Raw genomic sequence first — 24405 nt, forward strand, 5'->3', positions numbered from 1 at the left:
ACCGGGCCACTCCTGAATCCCTGTCTCCAGAAACAATGAGGTAATAAAAGGAAATTGTTGTCTTAGCCCCTGGAGTGATTTTCATGCAGCAATCAACAACTGCTGTATTCATTGCATGTGCAAAGATAACTGAGAACTCTTAGCATATTTCTTAAGATCATTCAATATAAAGTGAGCTATAAATTCACACACCTTGATGGAAATTAGTACTTTCTTTTTTTTTTTTTTTTTTTTTTGTATTTTTCTGAAGCTGGAAACGGCGAGAGACAGTCAGACAGACTCCCGCATGCGCCCGACTGGGATCCACCCGGCACGCCCACCAGGGGCAAAGCTCTGCCCACCAGGGGGCGATGCTCTGCCCCTGGGGGGGGGGCCCGAGGAGCCATCCCCAGCGCCCGGGCTATCTTTGCTCCAATGGAGCCTTGGCTGAGGGAGGGGAAGAGAGAGACAGAGAGGAAGGAGGGGGGTGGAGAAGCAAATGGGCGCTTCTCTTATGTGCCCTGGCCGGGAATCGAACCCAGGTCCCCCTCACACCAGGCCGACGCTCTACTGCTGAGCCAACCGGCCAGGGCCGAAATTAGTACTTTCTATCTCAGCTTTCACTGTTGATAATTGCTTACTCCCTATCCTCTTTAAGGAGAAATTATTAGCATGCCTGTTTACAGTCTCTGATTGACACAGGCGCCCCATCTCATCCTTGTTCCCAAGCTTTCCATTCTGGTCTCACCAGCTTTTCAAGGCTCCCAGGAGGTTTGGGTTGAGACAACGAGCCACCTGAGTCCCTTGATCTGAGCACAGGTGTCAGCTGTAATGTGTGCTAAGCGGGACTTTCATCAATCCTGTCCCTTATTCTGAGGGTTCCTAACATCTGCTCTGTGGGACCTACATTTCTGGACTTGTGTTCCAGCAGTAGCCCAAATTGCTTGTGATCATTTCCTTTGCAAACAGAACAAAGGTTTTGTTTTGTTTTGTTTTTACCTGACCCCTTCTCCAGCCCACTTCGGGGCTCCTCTTTACTAAGCCATCATGTGTATTTTATCCTCACACATACAGATAACAACAAATTGGCAAAGAACAAAAAAAATCAGTAAAGGTATTAACTTACAGGCACATTCTACAGTTTAAAAAAGCAGCATAAGAAGTGACGTCACGGAAATGGCGCCGTGAGCAGCGCGTCCGACAGATCTCCCCCAAATCACAACAAATTTATCAACTAGAAACAGGAAAATTTATCTTCGGAGCATTCCGGAGTTCCACACAAACTGAAAGCAAAGAGACTGTTATCACTTGGATCTGGGAGACGAGGGTGTGGAGGAAGCTACCGCAGGGACGTTCATTCAAGCCGCGAGGAAGTGCGCCTGTGGTGGTGGTGAGTCAGCCCATACTCAGGAGCCGCGAGCCGCCGCCGCGAACCGCCGCCGCGAGCCCCCGCCGCGAGCCCCCGCCGCGAGCCGCCGCCGCGAGCCGCCGCGAGCAGCGCCTGGTTCGGTTGCAGAGCGAGCACCGCCGCCGCAAGCAGCCGCCGCGAGCAGCCGCGGGCAGCGCCCGGTTCGGTTGCGGAGCGAGCGCCGCTGACGTTCCCAGCGGCCCGCGGGAGAGGCCCCAGGGCGGTATTCCCTACTTGGGAGATTCTCTCCGCGGGCGGGGCACCTCACCCAGCCATTCAAGCTAACAATCAAGCGTTGGGGGAGGGGCGCGCGCAGGCAGCCTGAAATACCTTCGGGAGCACAGCTGCGACCCAATTACTGAAATTAACTTAACCCGTGAAATCTGCGCACCCTCGGTTCTAATTGATAAGATCTCTCTCAGTTCACCGACCCAAGACAAGAGGCGTGATATTTTTTAGTGCCTCTCGCTAAAGGGGCGGGGGCAACTTCTGATTGATAGAGCCTCCATATTCAGGGATAAACTCTAACAAGAAGGACTTGGCAGATAATAAGATCTATACTACACTAGTCGCAAGCAGAGACTAGTGCCTCTTCTTCCCAGCCAAAACAGGCTACAAAGTGTGGAAAGCCTGGGTTGAGAGGTCCAACGGAATGCTAGGCGCTGAACAGTCACCTTGACAACAATTGACTCCCACCCCCGCCTGATTACACTGGAGGCCCTAACTGCCAGAGCCTTTCCCAAAGCCTTGCACTGAGTGGGGATAGAGTGGGGATTTCCCAGCTCTTTGAGCCTCTTACTCCCCAGGCAGAAGCAGTGGCAGCCTTATAGCTGGATCACCAGGCTGCTAATTCAGGAAGGGGGGACTAGGAGAGAGAATCCAGGAAAGCAAACTCTTTCATCGTTGGACCCTGCAAACGCCAACAAGCCTTGACTACCAGCAAGACTAAAGCCAATTATATGACATTGCCATAGAATCCCATCAACTGCAAATCCCTACCTAAGTGTGACACAGGGGCAGAGCCTGGGGTACAGAGTCACCGACCAGGAAGAGGGAGAGAAAAGAAAAGGAAGAAGTTAACATCTCAAAATCAAGAAAAATCCACAGACTTTACAACTTGTTCCACTAATTTTTTTTGTTGTTGTTGTTGTTGTTGTTGTTGTTTGTTTCTTCTATCTTATTGCCTTTATTTCCTCCACCTCGGTCCTTATATTCTCTGCCCATCTTATGCTTCCCTTTTCTTGAACTACACTACCCATAAGTGTTACATTTTATTTCTCTTCTTCATCCTCACCCTCCTTTAAGATTATACTCCAAAACACTTAACTCTCACTTTCTCCTCTTTTGTTTTTTTTGTTGTTTGTTTTTTTTGTTTTGCTTTATTTTGTTTTTTTCTCTTCCTTTTTTATTTCTTCCTTCGTTTTTCTCTTTTTCTTATTTTTTCCTTTCTATTCGTTTTCTCTTTTTTTTTTCTCGTTTTACTTTCCTCCCATTTAATCCTCAATCACGAACAAATTAGTTAATTTGGGACTCAAGGCTTTTTTTTGGCTTTATTTTTCTTTTTCGCTTTTGTTTTTGTTTTTTTCTTGTTTGTTTATTTTTATGGCATTTTGGGTCCTCCCAACCCAAGGTCTCCATTGTATTTAGTCTCCGCTCCACTTAATACAACAGATTTTTACTTATTATTTTTATTTTTTTCTTCTTTATTATTCCTTTTTTTGTCCTTTTTTCTGGTTCCCTCTTATCCCTCTCATTATATCTCTTAGTTGACCATCACCCACAAGCAAATCATCTTATGCTTGTCTAAGATTTTCTTCCTTTTTTTTTTTTTTTTTTTTTTTTTGCATTTAGTAGGTCCCTACTCCCCTTTTTTTAGCCCCTTGAACTCTTCACCGCAAATCAGACCCTCCATTATAGGCACGATATTTCCCTGAGGAGGGGAGAGGAGGGAAAGAGAAGAAAGAAAAAAAGGGGGAAATAATAAATTATTACTGCTTTTTTTTGTGGGGTGTTTTACCTTTTATTTACTTATTTTTTTTCTACTTTTTACTCTTTATTAATTCTAATTAGTGCTATCAACAAGACCACCCTCAGATGCCAATAAGAAAGAGGAAATCGAATATTATGGATACAAAAGAAAGAGAGGTAACACAAATAGATGTGGAAAAATCTATGGAGAAAAGACTTAACATATTGGAAGCCTTGGAGCTAAATGACAGAGAATTTAAAATAGAAATCTTAAAAATACTCAGAGATATACAAGAAAACAGAAAGGCAATATAGGGAGATCAGAAAACAACTCAATGAACACAAAGAATATATTACCAAGGAAATTGAAACTATAAAAACAAATCAAACAGAAATGAAAAACTCAATTCACGAGTTGAAAAACGAGGTAACAAGCTTAGCTAGCAGAACAGCCCAGATTGAAGATAGGATTAGTGAAATAGAAGACAAACAACTTGAGGCACAACAGAGAGAAGAAGAAAGAGACTCACAAATAATAAAAAACGAGAAAGCCCTACAGGAATTGTCTGACTCCATCAGAAAGAATAACATAAGAATAATAGGTATATCAGAGGGAGAAGAGAAAGAAAATGGAATGGAGAATATACTCAAACAAATAATAGACGAGAACTTCCCAAGCCTGTGGAAAGAACTAAAGCCTCAAATTCAAGAAGCAAACAGAACACCGAGTTTTCTTAACCCCAACAAACCCACTCCAAGGCACATCATAATAAAGATGACACAAACCAATGACAAAGAAAAAATTCTCAAGGCAGCCAGGGAAAAGAAGAGTACAACATATAAAGGAAGGCCTATTAGATTATCATCAGATTTCTCAGCAGAAACTCTACAAGCTAGAAGAGTGGACCCCAATATTTAAAGCCCTGAAAGAGAGGAACTTTCAGCCAAGAATACTATACCAATCAAAGTTATCCTTCAAGTATGAAGGAGATATAAAAACATTCACAAATACAGAAAAGATGAGAGAATTTATCAACAGAAAGCCCCCACTCCAGGAAATACTAAAGGGGGCTTTCCAACCAGATTCAAAGAACAAAAGAAAACAACACCACAAGTAACAGCTCCACCAAGAACACAATAAAACCAAACTTAAACTGTGACAACAAAGGAAAAAAAGGGGGGAGAGAATGGAGATTAACAGTAGCAAAGGACGATGAAGTGCAGAAATACTCATAAGATAGGGTACTACAATAAATATGATAGGTACCCTTTTCATTACTTAATGGTAACCACCCTAGAAAAAACCACCACAAAAACACATGACTTAAAAAAGGTAGCAACAGAGGAAAGAAGTAGGAACACAAGCAAACAAAAACAAATGATAGAAAAACAAAAGAGAAGAATCAAACTAGATACAAAACTAACAGAAAGCAATTTTTAAAATGGCAGTAGGGAACCCACAAGTGTCAATAATTACACTAAATGTAAATGGATTAAACTTACCAATAAAAAGACACAGAGTAGCAGAATGGATTAAAAAAGAAAATCCAACTATATGCTGCCTACAAGAAACACATCTAAGCAACAAGGATAAAAACAAATTCAAAGTGAAAGGCTGGAAAACAATACTCCAAGCAAACAACACCCAAAAAAAAGCAGGTGTAGCAATACTCATATCTGATAATGCTGACTACAAGAAGAAAAAGTACTCAGAGACAAAAATGGTCACTTCATAATGATTAAGGGGACACTGAATCAAGAAGACATAACAATCCTTAATATATATGCACCAAACCAAGGAGCACCAAAATATATAAGACAGCTACTTATTGACCTTAAAACAAAAACTAACAAAAATACAATCATACTTGGAGACCTCAATACTCCGCTGACGGCTCTAGATCGGTCATCCAAACAGAGAATCAATAAATATATAGTGGCCTTAAACGAAATACTAGAACACCTGGATATGATAGACATCTACAGGACACTTCATCCCAAAGCGACAGAGTATACATTTTTCTCTAGTGTACATGGAACATTCTCAAGAATTGACCATATGTTGGGCCACAAAGACAATATCAGCAAATTTAGAAAAATTGAAATTGTACCAAGCATATTTTCTGATCATAAAGCCTTGAAACTAGAATTCAACTGCAAAAAAGAGGGGGAAAAACCCACAAAAATGTGGAAACTAAACAACATACTTCTAAAAAATGAATAGGTCAAAGAAGAAATAAGCGCAGAGATCAAAAGATATATACAGACAAATGAAAATGAAAATACGACATATCAGAATCTCTGGGATGCAGCAAAAGCAGTAATAAGAGGAAAGTTCATATCACTTCAGGCCTATATGAACAAACAAGAGAGAGCCGAAGTAAACCACTTAACTTCACACCTTAAGGAACTAGAAAAAGAAGAACAAAGACAACCCAAAACCAGCCGAAGAAAGGAGATAATAAAAATCAGAGCAGAAATAAATGAAATAGAGAACAGAAAAACTATAGAAAAAATCAATAAAACAAGGAGCTGGTTCTTTGAAAAGATCAACAAAATTGACAAACCCTTGGCAAGACTCACCAAGGAAAAAAGGCACAGGACTCAAATAAATAAAATCCAAAATGAAAGAGGAGAGATCACCACAGACATCATAGATATACAAAGAATTATTGTAGAATACTATGAAAAATTATATGCCACCAAATACAACAATCTAGAAGAAATGGATAAATTCCTAGAACAATACAACCTTCCTAGACTGAGTCATGAAGAAGCAGAAAGCCTAAACAGACCAATCAGCAGGGAGGAAATAAAAAAAACTATTAAAAACCTCCCCAAAAATAAAAGTCCAGGCCCAGACGGTTATACGAGTGAATTCTATCAAACATTCAAAGAAGACTTGGTTCCTATTCTACTCAAAGTCTTCCAAAAAATTGAAGAAGAAGCAATACTTCCAAACACATTTTATGAGGCCAACATAACCCTCATACCAAAACCTGGCAAGGATGGCACAAAGAAAGAAAACTACAGACCAATATCTCTAATGAATACAGATGCTAAAATTCTAAACAAAATACTGGCAAATCGAATACAACAACATATTAAAAAAATAATACATCATGATCAAGTGGGATTCATCCCAGAATCTCAAGGATGATTCAACATACGCAAAACGGTTAACGTAATACACCATATCAACAAAACAAAGAACAAAAACCACATGATCTTATCAATAGATGCAGAAAAGGCTTTTGATAAAATACAACACAATTTTATGTTTAAGACTCTCAACAAAATGGGTATAGAAGGAAAATATCTCAACATGATAAAGGCCATATATGATAAACCATCAGCCAACATCATTTTAAACGGCATAAAACTGAGGACTTTCTACCTTAAATCAGGAACAAGACAGGGTTGTCCACTCTCTCCACTCTTATTTAACGTGGTGCTAGAAGTTCTAGCCAGAGCAATCAGACAAGACAAAGAAATAAAAGGCATCCATATCGGAAAAGAAGAAGTAAAGGTATCACTTTTTGCTGATGATATGATCCTATACATCGAAAACCCGAAGGACTCCACAAAAAGATTATTAGAAACAATAAACCAATACAGTAAGGTCGCAGGATACAAAATTAACATACAGAAGTCCATAGCCTTTCTCTATGCCAACAATGAAATATTAGAAAACGAACTCAAAAAAATAATCCCCTTCACGATTGCAACAAAAAAAATAAAATACCTAGGAATAAACATAACAAAGAATGTAAAGGACCTATATAATGAAAATTACAAAGCATTGTTAAGGGAAATCGAAAAAGATACAATGAGATGGAAAAATATTCCTTGTTCTTGGATAGGAAGAATAAATATAATCAAAATGGCCATATTACCCAAAGCAATATACAAATTTAATGCAATTCCCATCAAAATCCCTATGAGATTTTTTAAAGAAATGGAACAAAAAATCATCAGATTTATATGGAAGTATAAAAAACCCCGAATAGCCAAAACAATCCTAAGGAAAAAGAATGAAGCTGGGGGCATTACAATACCTGACTTTAAACTATATTATAGGGCCACAACAATCAAAACAGCATGGTATTGGCAGAAAAATAGACACTCAGACCAATGGAACAGAATAGAAAGCCCAGAAATAAAACCACATATATATGGTCAAATAATCTTTGATAAAGGGGCCAACAACACACAATGGAGAAAAGAAAGCCTCTTCAACAAATGGTGTTGGGAAAACTGGAAAGCCACATGCAAAAGAATGAAACTCGACTACAGCCTGTCCTCGTGTACTAAAATTAATTCAAAATGGATCAAAGACCTAAATATAAGACCTGAAACAATAAAGTACATAGAAGAAGACATAGGTACTAAACTCATGGACCTGGGTTTTAAAGAACATTTTATGAACTTGACTCCAATGGCAAGAGAAGTGAAGGCAAAGATAAATGAATGGGACTACATCAGAATAAAAAGTTTTTGCTCAGCAAGAGAAACTGATATCCAAATAAACAGACAGCTAACTAAATGGGAAATGATATTTTCAAACAACAGCTCAGATAAGGGCCTAATATCCAAAATTTACAAAGAACTTATAAAACTCAACAACAAACAAACAAACAATCAAATAAAAAAATGGGAAGAGGACATGAACAGACACTTCTCCCAGGAAGAAATACAAATGGCCAACAGATATATGAAAAGATGCTCAGCTTCATTAGTTATTAGAGAAATGCAAATCAAAACTACAATGAGATACCACCTCACCCCTGTTAGATTAGCTATTATCAACAAGACGGGTAATAGCAAATGTTGGAGAGGCTGCGGAGAAAAGGGAACTCTCATCCACTGTTGGTGGGACTGTAAAGTAGTACAACCATTATGGAGGAAAGTATGGTGGTTCCTCAAAAAACTGCAAATAGAACCACCTTATGACCCAGCAATCCCTCTACTGGGTATATACCCCAAAACCTCAGAAACATTGATACGTAAAGACACATGTAGCCCCATGTTCATTGCAGCACTGTTCACAGTGGCCAAGACATGGAAACAACCAAAAAGCCCTTCAATAGAAGACTGGATAAAGAAGATGTGGCACATATACACTATGGAATACTACTCAGCCATAAGAAATGATGACATCAGATCATTTACAGCAAAATGGTGGGATCTTGATAACATTATACGGAGTGAAATAAGTAAATCAGAAAAAAACAAAAACTACATGATTCCATACATTGGTGGAACATAAAAATGAGACTAAGAGACATGGACAAGAGTGTGGTGGTTACCAGGGGTGGGGGGAGGGAGGACATGGGAGGGAGGGAAGGAGAGAGTTAGGGGGAGGGGGAGGGGCACAGAGAACTAGATAGAGGGAGGCGGAGGACAATCTGACTTTGGGCGAGGGGTATGCAACATAATTTAATGACAAAATAACCTAGACATGTCTTCTTTGAATATATGTACCCTGATTTATTAATGTCATCCCATTATCATTAATAAAAATTTAAAATAAAATAAAAAAATATTGATATATTCTCCCATTGTGTAGTTTGTCTTTTTATTCTGTTCTTATTGTCTTTAGCTGTGCAAAAGCTTTTTAGTTTGATATAGTCCCATTTGTTTATCTTGTCTTTTATTTCACTCGCCCGTGGAGATGAATCGGCAAATATATTGCTGCGAGAGATGTCAGAGAGCTTACTGCCTATGTTTTCTTCTAAGATGCTTATGATTTTACAGCTTACATTTAAGTCTTTTATCCATTTTGAGTTTATTTTTGTGAATGGTGTAAGTTGGTGGTCTAGTTTCATTTTTTTTACAGGTAGCTGTCCAATTTTCCCAACACCATTTGTTGAAGAGACTGTCTTTAATCCAATGTATGCTCTTACCTCCTTTGTCAAATATCAGTTGTTCATAAAAGTGTGGGTTTATTTCTGGGTTCTCAGTTCTGTTCCATTGATCTGTATGCCTGTTCTTATGCCAGTACCAGGCTGTTTTGAGTACAATGGCCTTGTAGTATAACTTGATATACAGAAGTGTGATACCTCCTACTTTATTCTTCCTTTTCAAGGTTGCTGAGGCTATTCGTGTTCTCTTTTGGTTCCATATAAATTTTTGGAATATGTGTTCTATATCTTTAAAGTAAGTCATTGGTATTTTAATAGGTATTGCATGGAATTTATAAATTGCTTTGGGTAATACAGACATCTTAATGATGTTTATTCTTCCTAACCATGAGCATGGTATATACTTCCACTTTTTTGTATCTTCTCTAATTTTTTTTATCACTGTTTTATAATTTTCCGAGTACAAGTCTTTAGTCTCCCTGGTTAAATTTATTCCCAGGTACTTTATTTTTTTGGTTGCAATGGGGAAGGGGATTGCTTTCTAAATATCTCTTTCTGACAGTTCATTTTTAGTGTACAAAAATGCCTCTGATTTCTTTTTTTTTAATAAATAAATTTTTATTTTAATGGGGTGACATCAATAAATCAGGGTACATATATTCAAAGAAAACATGTCCAGGTTATCTTGTCATTCAATTATGTTGTCATACCCATCACCCAAAGTCAGATTGTCCTCCATCACCTTCTATCTAGTTTTCTTTGTGCCCCTCCGCACCTCTCCCCCTCTCCCTCCTTCCCTCCCCCGGTCCCCCATAACCAACACACTCTTGTCCATGTCTCTTAGTCTCGTTTTTATGTCCCACCAATGTATGAAATCCTGCAGTTCTTGTTTTTTTTTCTGATTTACTTATTTCACTCTGTATAATGTTATCAAGATCCCACCATTTTGTTGTAAGTGATCCGATGTCATCATTTCTTATGGCTGAATAGTATACCATGGTGTATATGTGCCACATCTTCTTTATCCAGTCTTCTATTTTTTTTTTACAGTGATTAAAGCCTTTAAGCAAACTCTTGGCCAATACAGCAAGAATCCATAAAAGATTAGTGTCCTTAACATGTTCACCAAATCCAAGTTGGCCCCAATACCATGCCAAATCCCTGAAAATGCAACCCAACCCAGTTCAGTCTGTTAGGAGCTGTCACAAGGAGCAGGAGTCCAGGAAAAGTCCACATCCAGGAAAAGTTCGCATGGCACTGGAATTGTTGTCACAATTCTATACTTTGCAGCTCACATCCAAGTCCCAATGATAGCTGCTTCTAGCTGGTAATGATTCAGGTAGACTGGAGATGGGGCTTCTGTTCTCCTCTGCCTGGAGAGATGAGACCAGGTTGCTTTTCCCTGGAGCTCTGTGACTGTGGCTTGGTAAAGAGAACCTTGGGATACACTAAGCTGGGTGGTGAAGGTAGATTCATAATAGAAGTTGGCAAAAGGGGGAAAGAGAGCTCTAAATTAGGAGTAGGTCCCAGCCTGAAATATGAGTGGGGCATTGAGGTAGGAGAAATAAAGGAAACACTATATATTAAACAAAGCAGCAGAAAATAGGACTATCAACACCCACAATAGAGATCTTCGAGGGAAGAATAAAAAACCTGAATATTCAGGCAATAGTTAAGTGGCCCTTGTGCAAATGAGATCAGTTTACCTGCTTCTTGGAAGAAATACCCTAGGCTCGTCCACAGTGTCGTAGATGGGGCCGATGGCCCTGGGCACCTTCAGCCTTCAGTGGCAAACCCCAGCATTCTGGGCAAGGTTAAGTCATAGGTGGCTGGAGCAGGGCTGGAAGAGACTGAACTCTCCCTTAGAGGAGCGAGGGAGAAGCCTACCTTCCAGTGTCCCTTTTTCCTCACAGCAGAGGCTTGTAACTCTGGCAGGCTTTAGCTCAATGACCTTCCTTTCCACTATTGAAGCAGGACCCAGATGGCATCCTATGAGACCCCTTTGGGGCATTGGAGCCTTTAAGGGCGTATCCTAAAAGCTAGTAGTTCCCCTGATCTCTATTGGACTTTTTCTGCCTCTTGGTATCTTAAAAGCTATGCTCAGAAGATCTCACTGAGGGGTTTGAGGATCCCCATCCACCTATATAAATCTTTTTCATATATCTGGAGATATTTGGAAAAAGACAAAACAGTGTTATTAGCTGGATCAAACAAAGAAGGTAGTAGTTGGCAGGAGAAAAAGATTTGGTGTCTCCTGTTCATCAGCATTCAAAAGAACTTTAATTTTTTTTTAAGTAAAAAGCATGATATGGTAGACCCGTAGGAGTTCCAGGATATGACTCCCCCCTTTTAAATTTTTTAAAATTGATCTTAAAATATTTGCTGGGTATACTTTAATAATACCTTGACTTTAAAGATTGTAAGAATGACAAAATACAGTAAATGCTTTTGCTCCATATGCAGGAGCATTGTCAGTTTAACCAGTTTAGAAAATCCAATAATAGAACAATGCATACAGACAATGAGCTATAACATGCTTAGCAGCCTCTCCTGTTCTGACAGAGGTTACTATAAATCCAGAATATGTATCCACTGTAACATGGACATAGGACTGTTTGCCAAATGAAGGTATATGAGTAACATCCATTTGCCAAAGTTGTCCTGGTATGGGTCCTTGAGGGTTAACTCCAAATGAAGGGGCAGATTGTAGAATAGGACCCCTTGGACAGGATTTCCCAATCTGCCGTGCTGCTTCCCAAGAAAGTTGAAACTGTTTACATGGGGCTGCAGCATTCTGGTGATGAATAGTATGAGACCGAATTGCTCAGTCTGTCATGGTTGCTCCAAATAATTTTCTTTTGGGTCGCTTGATCAACAAGGGCATTCCTAGGCCCTGGCTGGTTGGCTCAGTGGTAGAGCATCGGCCTGGCATGCAGGAGTCCCGGGCTTGATTCCCGGCCAGGACACACAGAGGAACCACCTATCTGCTTCCCCACCCCTCCCCCTATGCCTTCCCCCCATCTCTCTCTTCCCCTCCCGCAGCCAAGGCTCCACTGGAGCAAAGTTGGCCGGGGCGCCGAGGATGGCTCTGTGGCCTCTGCCTCAGGTGCTAGAATGGCTCTGGTTGTAACAGAGCAACATCCCAGATGGGCAGAGCATCCCCCCTGGTAGGCATGCTGGGTGGATCCCGGTCAGGCACATGTGGGAGTCTGTCTGACCGCCTCCCCGTTTCCAACCTCAGAAAAAAAAAAAAAAAAAAAGGGCATTTCCTTGTGCTAAAGCTCCAGGGAACATGGAGTGAGCTCGAGTATGTCCTATAAAACATGGAGCTCTATGTTGACATACAAGTCTTTGAAGAAGGAGGAACTGCTGAAATAGTTCATCAGCATTTGTCCCTAAGACAGCAGTCTTTATAGTGGAAACACCATAAGTAAATATTTGCTGTCTGTATATAGATTAAAGGGGGGGAATATGGAAAATGCTGAAAAGCCATGATAATGTCATATAATTCTAGACTTTGAGCTGATTTTAAGTTGACAGTTTCAGTATGAAGTTGTCCATTGATTTGCAAGAGCAATTTGCCATTTAGTGGAAGTTTCCCAGAGCCATTTTGAAGCTCATAATTTTGAGGCTCAAAACCTATAAGCTGTAAGGGTCGCCTATGCCCCTTGATAATCCAGGAGGCAGCAAGATCAAAATATGGAAGTGTATTCCATGGGCTATTAGATGGTTCAATGTGCCCAAGCTGTAGCTGCTCTTGTACCACTTGATGCCTCTGATTTCTGAGTATTAATTTTATATCCTGCCGCCTTGCTGAATTTATTAATCAGGTCTAGTAGTTTTTTGACTGAGACTTTAGGGTTTTCTATATACAATATCATATCATCTGCAAATAATGATAGTTTTACTTCTTCTTTTCCAATTTTAATGCCTTTTATTTATTTTTTCTTGTCTAATTGCTGTGGCTAGGGCTTCCAGAACTATGTTGAATAAGAGTGGTGGAAGGGGGCATCCCTGCCTTGTTCCTGATCTTAAGGGGATTGCTTTTAATTTTTGCCCATTGTGTATAATGTTGGCTGTGGGTTTGTCATAGATGGCCTTTATCATGTTGAGGTATGTTCCCTGTATTCCCATTTTGCTGAGAGTTTTGATCATGAATGGGTGCTGGATTTTATCAAATGCTTTTTCTGCATCTATTGAAATTATCATGTGGTTTTTCTCCTTCCTTTTGTTTATGTGATGAATCACATTGATTGATTTGCGAATATTGTACCAGCCTTGCCTCCCAAGAATAAATCCCACTTGATCATGGTGTATGATTTTTTTCATATATTGCTGGATCCAGTTTGCTAATATTTTGTTGAGGATTTTAGCATCTAAATTCATCAGGGATATTGGCCTATAATTTTCTTTCTTTGTGTTGTCTTTGCCTGGTTTTGGAATCAGAATTATACTCGCTTCATAAAAGGAGCTTGGAAGTCTTCCTTCCTCTTGAATATTTTGAAATAGCTTGAGAAGGATAGGAGTTAGTTCTTTGAATATTTGGTAGAATTCACTTGTGAAGCCATCAGGCCCAGGACTTTCGTTTGTTGGGAGTTTTTTGATAACTGTTTCAATCTCATTTGTTGTAATCAGTCTATTTAGGTTTTCTGATTCTTCCAGATTAATTTTTGGAAGATTATATGTTTCAAGGAATTTGTCCATTTCATCTAGGTTGTGTAGTTTTTTGGCATACAGTTCTTCCTAGTATTTTCTTACAATATTTTGTATTTCTGTTGTGTCAGTTGTTATTTCTCCACTCTCATTTCTAATTTTATTTATTTGAGTCCTCTCTCTTTTATTCTTGGTGAGTTTGGTTAAAGGTTCATCGATTTTGTTTACCTTTTCAAAGAACCAGCTCCTGGTTTCATTGATCCTCTCTGTTGTTTCTTTAGCCTCTATGTCATTTATTTCTGCTCTGATCTTTATTATTGTTTTCCTTCTACTAGCTCTGGGCTTTACTTGCTGTTCTTTTTCTAGTTCTTTTAGATGCAGGGTCAAGTTGTTTATTTGAGCTTTTTCTAGCTTCTTAAAGTATGCCTGTAATGCTATGAACTTCCCTCTCAGGACTGCTTTTGCTGTGTCCCATAAATTTTGAGTTGATGTATACTCATTATCGTTTGTTTCTAGGAAATTTTCATTTCTTTTTTTATCTCATTGTTAACCCATTCGTTATTTAATAACATGCTATTTAGTTTCCAAGTGTTTGAGTGTTTTTCTGTTTTGGTTGATTTCTAGTTTCATGCCATTGTGATCAAAGAAAGTGCTTGATATGATTTCAATCTTTTTAAATTTGTTGAGGCCGCTTTTGTGCCCTAACATGTAGTCTATTCTAGAGAATGGACTATGAGCACTTGAAAAGAATGTATATTCTGCTGCTTTAGGGTGAAAGGCTCTGAAGATATCTATTAAATCAAGAAGATCTAATATGTCCTTTAAGTCTGCTGTTTCTTTGTTAATTTTCTTTCTTGAGGATCTATCTAGCGATGTTAGTGGGGTACTGAAATCCCCTACTATTATAGTATTGCTGTTAATTTTGCCCTTTAAATCCATCAAAGTCTGCTTTATATATTTAGGTGCTCCTATAATAGGTGTGTAGATATTTATAACAGTTATATCTTCCTGTTGGATTGCTCCCTTTATCATTATGTAGTGACCATCTTTATCTCTTACTATGGTGTTTGTTTTAAAGTCCATTTTGCCTGATATAAGTATTACTACCCCAGCTTTTTTTTCATTTCCATTTGCGTGATATATATTTTTTCCATCCTTTTATCTTCAGTCTATGTGCATATTTGGTTTTAAGGTGTGTCTCTCGTAGACAGCATATGTATGGGTCCTGTTTTCTTATCCATGCAGCTACCCTATGTCTTTTGATTGGATCATTTAATCCTTTTACATTTAAGTTTATTATTGATATGTAGTTGTTTATTGCCATTTTATTCTTTAAAACTGTATTCCTCTTTTGCTATATTCTTTTTTCCCTTTGATCTGTTTACAACAGGCCCCTTAGCATTTCTCACAGCCTTGGTTTGGTTGTAGTGAATTCCTTGAGGTTTTTTTGTCTGGAAAGCTTTTTATTTCTCCTTCAATTTTAAACGATAGCCTTGCTGGATAAAGTAGTCTTGGTTGTAGGCTCTTGTTCTGCATTACTTTGAATATTTCTTGCCATTCGTTTCTGGCCTCAAGTGTTTCTGTTGAGAAGTTTGAAGTCATCCTTATGGGGGCTCCTTTGTAGATGATAGTCTTTTTTTCCTTAGCAGCTTTTAATATTTTCTCTTTATCACTTAGCTTTGGTATTTTAATTATGATGTGTCTTGGTGTAGATTTCTTTGGGTTTCTCTTAAATGGAGTTTTCTGTGCTTCTTGAATTTGTGAGATGTTTCCCTGCCTTAATTGAGGGAAGTTTTCAGCTATGATATGTTTGAACAAAGTCTCTAATCTTTATTCTTTCTCTTCTTCTTTAGGAACCCCTATGATGCGGATGTTATTTCTCTTCATGTTGTCACAGAGCTCTCTTAGCATTTCCTCAGACTTTTTGAGTCTCTTTTCTTTTTTCTGCTCTGCTTCTGTGCCTTCATTTGTTTTGTCCTCTAACTCGCTAATTCAATTCTCAGCTTCATCCATCCTGCTCTTAATTCCTTCCATTGTGTTCTTCATTTCTGATATTGTATTTGTCATTTCTGACTGATTCTTTTTTATTATTTCAATGTCCTTTATTTGCTATCTCTTTATTTAGGTGTTTGTATGACCATCTATTGTTGTACTAATATCTTTTAGCATCCTAACAATCATTATTTTAAACTCTGTATCTGGTAATTTGGTTATATCTGACTCATTCAGGTTCTTTTATGGGGATTTCTCTTGATTCATTTGTGTTGCATTTCTCTGCCTTCTCATTTTGTCTGTGTAAAAGAAGGTTTTGGCCACTGAAGTCCACTGGGTGTGCCCTCTGTGTTCCCTAGGTGTGGTCTGTCTGCAGGCCCGCCACCCCATACATTTTCTTTAATATTGAATTCCAAGTACTTTTTATCCAATATTTATAGTGCCCAGATTGCATGAAGTTGTAGAGTGGCATATGTTTATTATAATCACTGTCACTTGTGTCATATTTATTGGTAAGTTAGAATATGAAACTGAATGCTTGCTTTTGAAATAGAAGCATGCAGTATGCTGGGCTGCATTGATCATTTTATTCAGGAAGGTCTGTGAGTGCAAATGGAGCTCTGATGAATGAGGGGGCATCTTTATTGAAGGCCACACTGAATCATCTCTGAGTAGCTGCCTGAAGGTGAGATTCAATATGGTGCTGCCCACTTTTAAATCTTGCCAACCAACATGCCACAAACATTTACTTCCAACCACTGTGCAAGGCCTGTGCTCTTTATTAAAGATGGTAGAGATCCAAGATGGCGGCAGAGTAGGTAAAAGCTGTACTCACCTCCTCCAAGGACCAAACTGAAATTATTGCTAAAATATAAAACAATCAACCTGTATAACCAACTGAAGACTAGCTGAACAGAAAAGTCTTATAACCAAGCATTTACAGAAGAAGTCACAGCAAGACTGGTTACGTTTTCTAAACCATTGCTAAAAAGTCCAGTGAATCTGGAAGCAGTCCAAGTATTGATTAAAGATGAATCTATGTACAGACTAATAATTTGAAGACTTTTCTATGAACCATTACAATATCAATTAAAATTTCATTTGAACAACAACAAAAAAAATTTATTTGATGACTACTATAAGATATGGTCTGAAATAGCTACACCAAAAGCTATGGGGGAGGGTGTTACAGGGAGGGGAATGGGGATGTACTGGGGAACATGGGAGAGAAAAGGATGTATTCGGGGAGACACTAGAATCTATGTAAACACAATAAATTAAAATAAATTTCATGAAAAAAAAACTAAAAAAATTAAGCTGTGGAAATTGCAGAACTCCATTGCTCAAAGATCCAAATTTCATTGGAGAATATTATAAATGGAAGAAAACAGAGCTAAAATATCATAAAGAATGGAATTTAAAATATGCTGCTGCCACAGCTCAGTACACTGGAGAAAATAAAAAGCCTTACACAGCCAATTATTGATCAAAATAATTCATCTCTGTCCAACTCCAATTTCTGTGTGCCTAGAGCAGGCATAGTGTAGCTGGGTCCTCTGATTGGGATCTCATAAGCCTGCAATCAGGATTCATAAACTGAAACCAATATTGTCACAAAGACTGATGAAACAGGATGAGTGGAAGAGTGATGATGATAACACAGATGAGTCATGAGAAGAATTGCAAGATCTAGTCACCTGGACCAACACTCTTAATATAGATACTTCAGAAGTTAAAGCCTAATGCTCCCAGATTTTAAAAATAAACATCCTCAACCACAGTTCAGTGCCATATAGCAACTTTGGAAAGCTCTCAAATGTAGATTCCATTTTTTTTTAATTAGTCTCATTCTCTCCTGTAAAGACCAGACATGTGTTCTGAATTGCTCAACTGCCCCTGGGTGGGAAGAGAGAGAAAGCAGGGTCATGAAGAATGGACTGGCATGAAGACTAGAAGAACAGGCAAAAGCAGGGCAGAGAGCAGAATGAGTCTGGGGAGGTGAAGTGGCTCTTGGCTGGACTGAGGGTCTGCACAGAGGGGTGTAGAAATGAGCCCAGGAAGGCCACCTCTGCCAAGCATTAGATTTTCAAATCATGGGTTGGAAACAGGCTCAAAGCCTCCTAACATGCAACAAATTCTGAATAATCATAAATTGAATTTTCTGGGACAGGTAGCACTCACTGTGCAGTTTATAGAGCACTTGGTGATATGCCTCTCAGCTGCAAAAGTGAGGATAGGTTATCATTACAGAAATGATGCCACATGGGGTTGATACCCATAGAGAAGAGGTTTAGGTGGTGGCAGTCCTTGCCTGCTAAGGAGAAGTCACACTGCCACAGGCTTTTTGGATGGAGTCCCAACACATGAGGCTCAGACCATCATAGAACTTTAGAGAGCAGAAAGCCCCCCTGGAGAGAGATATAAAGACCAATGGAGGAGGAGTGGCTGTCATGACTTGGGAACTGACTTTGTGGCTTGTTATTAATATTTCCTGCTTCTAATAATTTCTGTGTAGAAAATACACTTGCTTATCTGCTTGTTGACCCTTTGCCCTCATTTTAAAGGGTATTCCCAACTTGACTCTCTTTAGGGGCCATTGCCAAGTGCAGCCAGGCATTTGTGGTGTGCATGACTATCAGACATAACCCTTATCCTTGTCAGCTATTTGGCATATGTGCCCACTGCCTCCAGAATAGTGTTCTTGGTGTGGCATTCAAAGTCCTCTTTTCATAAACATTCCATACCTTACACGTGCATTGACTGAGCTGAACTGCTGACCTCTAACCTGCCCTGAATTTTCTTTCCTCCCTATGTTGCTCCAGCAATTCCTCTGCTTGGGATGCCCCACCCCCATCACTGGGTCCATGAATCCCATGACCCCTTCAGAAGCCGCTTCATTCATGCAAACATTCAGGCTCTTCCAGAGAGTTCTTCTGATTCCTTACCTCAGTGGTTCTCAAAGTGTGTGCCCTAGAAGATTTCCAGGTGTGCCCTATGGTACTATAGAGAAATATGTGCCTGTTGGGGAGCAAAAAACCAACAGGGTTTTTGGAGTTTAGAGTTTTGGGGGATAGAGGTGTGGGGAATTGGCTATAAGCTGACAGTCTGCCCAACCCCCCACCTCACTTGCCTGATTAGGTTACAAAAGGCTGTTAAGCTGTAATGCTGGATTGTTTACACTACTCCCCCCCCCCCCCCATGTTGCCCGGAAAGACTGGAGGCAAGTTTCTTCTATCTTTTGTTCAGTGTAAAAGTTAAGATGATATGTATGGTGGGGGTTTTCTGCACTCAACACAATTAAGAGTAAAAAGAGAGGAATTCTTCAATGTATTGATGAGAAAAAGAGAGTTTGCCTTTCAAATATATGCCCAAACACTGAAGAAATCTCTAGGACACATCAGGCTCATGTTTCTCATAAACACAGGAATTAAAAAACTTAACACATTAGCGCTAAGACCTGCTGAATTTACTAAATCTTACTATGACTGTATCTATATTTATAAAAAGATAACTTTTTTGTCATATTTTATTTTTTTAACCCCTCTTTTTTATGAATTCTAAAAAGCATAACTCAAAAAATGTAACATAAAAATGTTTTTTAATGTCAGAATAAATTTAATTTTGTTTTATTTATTTCATTTAATTACCATAAAAGCACGCTTGGACTTTATTTATTTTTTTTTTTTAGTATTTGACTTAATTATAATATATTTCTCAGAAATTTGTATATAGTGTGCCTACAATTATTTGTAGAACTTTAAATGTGCCCCAACTTCAAAAAGTTTGAGAGCCACTGCCTTACAGTCTTTCACAGCCAGCCAGCAGTGGGACAGAGGAGTAGGGACCTGGGACCAAGTCTTTCACTGCAGTTGCAGGGTTCATGCTTCCTTCTCTTTTGGAGTTCCTGGGGACCTCAGGAATGGACTTGACCATGGTTTTGACTTGGGGATCAAGCAGAGGAGCCCTAGTTGACTAAATGTTGCCAAGTGGTCATGGTGGTGGGGCAGTTCTCGCGGTGAATAAGTCAAAAGCAGAAAGAGTGCTTGACTTAGGAGCAGGTTGTGTAACAAATTTGGTGCGATGGGTTGGCTGGTTGGTCTCTAAGCTAAAGCACACAAAGAGAGAATGGCGGCTCTAGTTGAGAGATTTTATACGACTCTGACAGATCCTTCTAAGGAAGGATAGAGACAGCTTTTGGGCTTAGAAAAGAACTTCTGTTTTAGACAGCAAATGGTAGGCATAGTGACTATACTTTGTAGATTACTCTGGATAATAGAAATTCTGGTTAAAATAGTGGGATTTTCAAAGTCTTCTTTATTCATTGAACATATATCTACTGGGCATGGGGACCTCCTTCCATGAAGGGCGTGTGGCCCAGCTGCTGGGGATGCTGTCAGTATATCCCTTCACCTGTCAGTTCTAGGGTTGCCTTCGCTGCAGAGAGTCACTTCACCCAAAATCATGCTCCTTCCCAGAGCCGCCCAAGTAGGGTGACTGATCAGTTTTGGGAATATGAAGGCCTGGCCATCTTGACTGAAGGTGGGACAAGTCTGAAGGGCCACTTGAGCTCCAGCATTCCCTGTGGCATGGTTGAGTCTGTTTGATTTCTCCCTCTGCCCACCTACTTCCCCTCTTCCCCACAATGCCAATACCAAGGGCCTCAGACAGCCTACATGCCAAGTTCCCACTCCCAGATCTCTATTACTATTTAGTAAACAAAAGAATACATAAGTGAGTGAATCTTCAAATCGGAATGGAAGGCAACATGCCTGCTGGCCTTCCCAAAGACAGGAACATGATTCTTCAGTTATACATGAAATCCTTCAATTAATTTTGGTGTCAAAGCCCAAAGAACTAAGCTAGATGATGGCTGAGCCAAAATGAGAAATAGAGTCCACTTGGGGCTCTTCAAAAATGTCAGGAGTTGTTTCTGTTTTTAGTTCATTAAATTTCATTTTATGTAGCTTACAAATCATCAGGGACCTTGGCCTTGGCTTGCAGTTGCAAACATGGGTATGGGAGTGTTTGGTAAGTGTCAGCAAATTTGGTACAGGGAGGGCATCTAGTTGAGTGGTTGGAAACCCATCTCCCAGCATCCACAGGGCCTAAAAGCTGCTGGAGATGAGTGGTGAGCTGAACTCATGATGTCAATGACTATTTTTGCAACTTAAAATCCCAAATACAGGTGTAGGTCTTAAAAACCTATGCAAATATTAATTGTGCAATTTTTAAAATTTGTAGAAGAAGAACTGAGCTAAGAGCCAGAACACTTGGGTTCCTGTCCTCTAACTCATTGTGTAATCCAAGCCAAAACAATTCACTCATTCATAAAAATATCTGCTTTTCATAAATAAAAAGGTAATGGGTTAGATGACATTTGGGATCTTTATGGCTAAACAAAGCTATAAGGGACTTTTCCTTTAAAGGGATTTGTTTAAATAGGTCACTTCATCTTTTTAAAAATTAATAGACTTTATTTTTTAGAGTAATTTCAGTTTTTACGACTACATGTGCAGTATAACCCACAGTGGTTTCATTTCCCTGTTCACTGTGCATCACCTGCTTACCCCTCCATCCCCTGAATTCCTGGCAACCACTGATCTTTTTTTTTTCTTTCTTTTTTTTTTTTTTTTTTTTTTTTGTACTTTTCTGAAGCTGGAAACGGGGAGAGACAGTCAGACAGACTCCCGCATGCGCCCGACCGGCATTCACCCGGCACGCCCACCAGGGGCTACGCTCTGCCCACCAGGGGGCGATGCTCTGCCCCTCCGGGGCGTCGCACTGCCGCGACCAGAGCCACTCTAGCGCCTGGGGCAGAGGCCAAGGAGCCATCCCCAGCGCCAGGGCCATCTTTGCTCCAATGGAGCCTTGGCTGCGGGAGGGGAAGAGAGAGACAGAGAGGAAGGAGGGGGTGGGGGTGGAGAAGCAAATGGGCGCTTCTCCTATGTGCCCTGGCCGGGAATCGAACCCGGGTCCCCCGCACGCCAGGCCGACGCTCTACCGCTGAGCCAACCGGCCAGGGCCCAGGGCCCACTGATCTTTTTTATTTTAAGTAAAAAGAGGGGAGATAGAGAGACCAGCCCTTGCATACACCCTAACCAAGATCCACCTGGAAACCCTAGTCTGGGGCCATGCTCGAATCAACCTAGCTATCCTCAGTGCTTGAGACCAATGCTCAGGCCAATCAAGCCACTGTCTGTGAGAGGGGACGGGAGAAAGAAGGGGGGGAGAGAAGCTGGGGATGTTTGCCCTAACTGGGGATCAAATCCGGGACGTCCGCATACCAGGCTGAAACTCGATTGAGTGAACCAACTGGCCATGGCCTTTAAAAAAAAATTATTTAACCACTGATCTTTTTACTGTCTCCAAAGTTTTAGGGTTTATTTTTCCAGAATGACATATTGCTGGAATCACATGACCTTTTTAAATTGGCTTCTTTCACGTAGCAATATGCATTTAAGTTTTGTCTCTGTCTTTTGGGGGCATAATAGCTCATTTCTTTTTATTGTAGAATAAAATAATCCATTGTCTGATGTACCACAGTTTGTTTATCCATTCTCCTTCTGAAGGACATTTTGGCTGCTTCCCTGTTTTGGCAATTTTGAATAAAGTTGATGAAAACTTCTGTGTGCAGGCTTTTCTATGGACATAAGTTTTCATCTCCTTTGGGTAAATACTAAGGAGCGCGATTGTCAGATCCTATGGTAAACGAATGTTTAGTTTTGTAAGAATCACCAGACTGTGTTCCAGGGTGGCTACACTCTTTTGAATTCCCACAGGCAATGAATGAGAGTCCCTGTTACTCTACATCCTCAAAGCATTGGATATTGTCAGAGTTTTGGGTTTTAACCATTCTAATAGGTGTGTAGTGGTATCTTATTGTTTCAATTTGCATAGAAAATGCAAGTAATGATGACACATGATGTGGGGCAACTTTTCCTATGCTTATTTGCTATCTGTATATTTTCTTTGGTGAGGTGCCTGTGAAGGTATTTTGTCAATTTTCTACTTGGGTTGTTTGTTATCTTATTGCTGAGTTTTAAGAATTCTTTGTGTATTTTGGATACCATTCTTTATCAGAGAAGTGTTTTTCAAAGATTTTTCCTACAGTTTGTGGTTTGTCTATTCATTTTCTTAACAGTTTTATTTGTAAATCAATAGTTTTTAATATTAACGAAGTCCAGCTTATCAGCTCTTTCTTTCATTCATGGATCATGTTTTTGATGTTGTATTTCTTAAAGTGTCATCACCAAACCCATGGCCACCTAAGTTTTCTTCTATTTTATCTTCTAGGAGTTTTATAGTTTTACACTTCACATTTAGGTTTAGGATTAATTTTGAGTTAATTTTTGTGAAGGGTATAAAGTCTGTGTCTAGATTAATTTTATTCCATGTAGATGTCTAGGTACTTCAGCATCATTTGATTAAAAAAAATTATCATTTTCCCATTGAAATACCTTTGCTCCTTTGTTAAATGTCAGTTGGTCATATTTGTGTGGGTCTACTTCTTGGCTCTTTATCTCATTGAGGTTGTTGTCCTTTCTTTCACCAATACAGCACTGTCTTGATTACATTAGCTTTATAGTAAGTCTTGTAAAAAAGGTAGTGTCAGCCCTACAACTTTGTTCTCCTTCAATATTGGCTTGAATATTCTGGGTCTTTTGCCTCTCTGTGTAAACTTTAGAATCAGTTTCTTGGTATACACAAAATAACTTGCTTGGATTTTGATTTGGGTTAAAACAAATCTATAGATCAAGTTGGAAAGCAATTACATCTTGACAACATCGAGTCTTCTTATCCACAAACATAGCCTATCTATCTCTTCATTTTTTAGTTCTTTAACTTAATTCTTCAGACTTTTGTAGTTTTCCTGATATAAATTTTATTATATTTTATTAGATTTATACCTAAGATTTTATTTTTTTTTGGTGCTAATATAAATGGTATTGTGTTTTTAATTCAAATTTTAACTATTCATTGCTGATATATAAGAAAACAATTGACTTTTTGTATATTTACATTGTATCTTGAAACCTTACTGTAATGGTTTATTAATTCCAGTTTTTTGTTGTTGATGTTTTGTGGTTTTCAGCACAGGCAGTCATGTCATCTGCAAAGAAAGATAATTTTATTTCCTTCTAATCTGTGTGCCTTTTGTTTTCTTTTCTTGTCTTATTGCATTTATTAGCTATGACTTCCAGTCTGCTGTTTAATAGTAGTGGTAAGCGTACACATCTTGACTTATTCCTAATCTTAGTGGTAAAACACCTAGTTTCTCACCATTAAATATGTTACTTGTAGATTTTTCAGTAGACATTCTTTATCAAGTTGAAAAATTTCTTCGCCTGACCAGGTGGTAGCACAGTGTGAGCATCAGACTGAGACGTGGAAGACCCAAGTTTGAAACCCAAGGTCGCTGGCTTGAGTGCGGGCTCATCTGGTTTGAGCACAGCTCACCAGCTTGAGCCCAAGGTCGCTGGCTTGAGCAAGGGGTCACTCGGTCTGCTGTAGCCCCTCAGTCACGGCACATATGAGAAAGCA

The 24405-nt window shown here is 39.4% G+C and overlaps 1 pseudogene; it reads left to right on the forward strand.

Annotated features, from left to right (window-relative positions):
- Nucleotides 1–1155: 1155 nt before the first annotated feature.
- On the forward strand, nucleotides 1156–17607 carry LOC136388190 (ubiquitin-conjugating enzyme E2 U-like; annotated as a pseudogene).
- The last annotated feature ends 6798 nt before the right edge of the window (nucleotides 17608–24405 follow it).

Source organism: Saccopteryx leptura, chromosome 1 (genome assembly GCF_036850995.1).
Source record: "Saccopteryx leptura isolate mSacLep1 chromosome 1, mSacLep1_pri_phased_curated, whole genome shotgun sequence".
Taxonomy (NCBI): Eukaryota; Metazoa; Chordata; class Mammalia; order Chiroptera; family Emballonuridae; genus Saccopteryx; species Saccopteryx leptura.